Source organism: Balaenoptera acutorostrata, chromosome 1, assembly GCF_949987535.1.
Source record: "Balaenoptera acutorostrata chromosome 1, mBalAcu1.1, whole genome shotgun sequence".
Taxonomy (NCBI): domain Eukaryota; kingdom Metazoa; phylum Chordata; class Mammalia; order Artiodactyla; family Balaenopteridae; genus Balaenoptera; species Balaenoptera acutorostrata.
In genome coordinates, this window is record NC_080064.1 from 20,675,762 (window position 1) to 20,680,157 (window position 4,396).

Genomic DNA, 4,396 nt, shown 5'->3' on the forward strand with positions numbered 1-4,396 from the left:
TCTGGGAAGATCCCACATGCCGCGGAGCAACTGGGCCCATGAGCCACAATTACTGAGCCTGCGCGTCTGGAGCCTGTGCTCCGCAGCGAGAGAGGCCGCGATAGTGAGAGGCCCGCGCACCGCGATGAAGAGTGGCCCCCGCTTGCCACAACTAGAGAAAGCCCTCGCACAGAAACGAAGACCCAACACAGCCATAAATAAATAAATAAATAAAAACATCTGATTGTCTTAAAAAAAAAAATCCTTAACCTCATTTCATTTTATCCAGAATACATCACTGTGCATTTCTAACTGAAAAAGGCTTTTATTACCACAGGCACTATGTCGTTATCACACCTAACAAAAAAGAACAAATAATTCCTTAATCAATTAGTTCACATTCAAATTTCCCTGATTGCACCAAAGATGTCTTTTGGCAGTTAGTTCACTTGAATGAGGATCCAAGTAATGTTTTTGCATTTGTTAAGTGTGTTGAGTTTTATGATTTAACATTCTACCCTCCTTTTTAATTTTCATGCCATGAATTTGTTGCAGAAACCAGGCCACTTGTCCTGTAGAATGTCCCACATTTTGAGTTTGGCTGACTGTGGTGTTTGCCTATGCCCCATACTTCTGGTAAACTGGTAATTAGATCTTGGCTTGATTAGGTTTTTTTTTTTTTTCCCAGGCAAAAATATTCCATGGAGAGCACTGTATCCCCCTCTTAATGATTTTAAGGTTGGGCAGTGGGTTCAGGCAGTGTCAGCCTAAGGTCTCCATTACAAATTTTCCCAACAATTTTTCATCCAGTTGTTTCAGCATCATTTCATGATTGTTGCCAAGACTCATTATTTCATTAGGTTTTGCAAAATCGTGCTTTTCTAAACCTATCATTTCTCCTGCATTTATTAATTGGATCCTTCTATAAAAAATAACTTTTTCTTATCTACTATTTGGTTACCTGCAATATAACTCATAAAGGAAAGAGCAAAAAATTTTTTATTTTCTTCTATTTATCAATGTTTATAGTAATTAGTTGATTTCCTGTAAAACTCCATTGATAAAAATGTGTTGTTTTCCTTACATATCATTATTTTTATGTATTTTGTGTTGCAATCTATTGAAGTCATTATTTTTCTTTTAATGCTCAAATTGTTCCAACTTTGGCCAGTAGGGCCCCTTTGTACTGGTTCCTCGGTCATTTTTACATGATCCTAATAGTCTTTGATAGCTTCCTGGCCTTCAGGCATAAGACAACCCAACCTCATCTTTCCTGCTCCAGATCTGGAACCAGCCATTTATCAAAGGAGCCTTGACTTTCTTTGTTTAATTTTTAATTGATTTTTAAACTGGAAAATGGTGTTTAGAGACCAAATCTGTGCACTAGGGGGGTGTTCATTACTACTGGGTTGGTCTTTGCTTCTAGGCCTTTTCAGCAGAGCTAGAAAATACATTTTTGAGAGGAAAAAAATACATATTTCATTCATTCTGCTATGTAACTCAGATCTAAGTTCATCCTAGGCTTCTTTAATACTTGCAACTCTTTTTCTCATATGTTGAAAATCTTGATTCCTACCGCCACTGACACAATTACTTTGCTTTATCCAAAAATATAACTATCATAGCTTCAGAATAGCAATATTATTACTAATAATAAGGCTAACAAATGCAATTTAATATTTCTATGCAATTCTAGTTCATCCTTAGATTATATCCTATTAGGGAGGTACAGTCAAAATACTTATAAAGCCACTTGAAATTATTTTCCTTGTGTAGTTATAACACTTCATTTGTTTCCATTTGTTTTTAAAATTTATTTATTTATCTATTTTTGGCTGCGTTTGGGTCTTCGTTGCTGCATGCAGGCCCTCTCAAGCCGCAGCGAGCAGGGGCCACTCTTCACCGCGGTGTGTGGGCCTCTCTCATTGTGGTGGCTTCTCCCTTCGTGGAGCACGGGCTCCAGACGCACGGGTCTCAGCGGTTGTGGCTCGTGGACTCTAGAGCACAGGCTCAGTAGCTGCACACACGGGGTTAGTTGCTCCGCAGCATGTGGGATCCTCCCAGACCAGGGATCAAACCCATGTCCCCTGCATTGGTTAGGTGGATTCTTAACCACTGCGCCACGAGGGAAGTCCCTCCATTTGTTTTTAATTTTTATGGAGTGCTTTATTCTTTTTATTGAACTGTTTTATAAATATGCAACATTTACAAAGTTCCAAAATAGTAACTATATAATAATGTATATTCACAGAAGTCTCATTTCCATCCCTACCCACTCCATCCCACATAGCAAACAATTTTTAGAAGATTGAGTTTAGCTTTCTATTGTTTAACTTTTAAATATAAGCAATTAATGTATATTTATATCTTCCCACTTACACAGAAGATAGCATACTATAAACGCTACTATGCATCTTATTTCCCTTAACGTATATGGGCATCACTACATATTAGTTTCTGTTTATCAGTATATATAAGAACTCTTCGGGGCTTCCCTGGTGGCGCAGTGGTTGGGAGTCCGCTTGCCAATGCAGGAGACACGGGGTTGAGCCCTGGTCCGGGAAGATCCCACATGCCGCGGAGCAGCTAAGCCCGTGCACCACAACTACTGAGCCTGCGCTCTAGAGCCTGCGAGCCACAGCTGCTGAGGACCGCATGCCTAGAGCCTGTGCTCCGTGCCAAGAAGCCACCGCAATGAGAAGCCTGAGCACCGCATCAAAGAGTAGCCCCTACTCGCCGCAACTAGAGAAGGCCCGCGCACAGCAACAAAGACCCAACGCGGCCATAAATAAATTAATTGATTAAAAAAAAAAAAAAGAACTCTTCCACATATCTTTTTACAGCTGCATAGCACTCCATCCTGTGTTTGTACTATAATTTATTCAGCTAGTTCTTAACTGACACAAGCAGTTTCCAATCTTTTGCTATAAAAATAATGCCATAATGAATAGCCTTGGGCACAGAGTTTTTGTATTTTGCCAATATATCACTAGGATAGATTCTTGCAAGTTTAGCCCTGACCTAGGTTTACTGGGTGAAAGAGTAAATACATATGTAATGTGGCTATATATTGCCAAATTACCTTAGTTAGAGTTACATCATTTTGCCTTCCCATCAGCAATGTATGACAATGCTATCCTCAGGAGTATTTTGGTATGATATCAGATAAAGGAGGATGCAGAAATGAATCAAAGACAAGGTTCCTGTCCCCAGGAACTCTCAGCCTAGTAAAAGGCTTATGGGCAAATATAATAATATAATGTAATCTTCAGGGCAGATTTATTCTGAAGCTTAAGCTTCAGAGTCCCTCACAGAGACCCTCTCCAAGGCCCCAGCAATGTATGCACAGGTCCATTTTGTAATCTTTTTCCTAAAGAGGACACCCCAAATTATTTAAACATCTACCTCACAGACTGTAGAGCCAGTTCCATAACTTTGGAGTTATGGGAGTGGATTTCAAGTTCTGCAACCATCTTGAGAGGAGGGATTCCTGTATTTAATGACTGAGACAAAGAGACAAACAAAAAGAAAAGGCTCCTTTGACCAAAGAAATACCCCTCCCCAGATTCTGATCAGTTACACACAGGTAGGTAGCTGTCTACACAGAGCCCTCTACTTTCCCTCTGTTCTCAAGGGCAGAAACCAAGCCTTAGAATACATCAGTATTCCCAGCTGACAGCTGAAGACTGGTACACTGCACTCAGGACAAGTCTGAACAGATTACCGAGCAGGGTTTTGTTTTTTTTGGGGGGGGGGGTAGGAGGGTTTACACCAGGGGAGTGGGTATTCAAGGCAGGTGCCCCCCACCCCAAAACAGACACCTTTCCGTCAAATAAGGCAGAGGTCTGCTTCCTTACCTGTAAAAACAGGGTTAGTAATAAACCCTGCCCTTGTAGGGTTTGGTTAGGATTAGGAGAGATCATTTAAAGACTTAACCCAGTCCCAGACTCTCGGGAGAAGGTCCATAAATGGAGAACAGAAAATAGAACGGGTAATTGGTTGATCCTTGAGAGCAGTAACAAGAGATTCTTTGCACATTGTGCCTTATACAGCACTGGAAAGAGGAACAATCCCTTTATTGACAAATAGTAGGTGCAGATTAAATCGGCGAAGAAGGAATGGACGTTTCTGGCGGTTGCTTACTGATCTGTGAAACTAACTGAATGACCGATTGGTCCGGGTCTCTGAGCAACTGACAGTCCCGGGCTGCTGTCAGGCGAACGCGGGCCTGGATCTGGCTGACGGCTGTGGGGTGCCCTAGCGCCTCAGGCTGACCGTCGGGCCCCGAAAACGGCTGTCCTCGCTGTCAATCCCGGCCCCAGCCGGCCCGGACCTCCGTCGCTAGCTGCACAAGCGGGGGGCATCCCAACTCTCCACGAGGAGCTCGAGGGTGTCGCTGCCAGGCAGGGCGTGCGCG

At 42.3% G+C, this 4,396-nt stretch overlaps 1 long non-coding RNA gene across 1 annotated transcript in view; it reads right to left on the reverse strand.

Annotated features, from left to right (window-relative positions):
- LOC103003115 (uncharacterized) overlaps positions 1-4,396 on the reverse strand; it is a 30,298-nt gene that overhangs the window by 24,717 nt on the left and 1,185 nt on the right. The window lies entirely within an intron of this gene.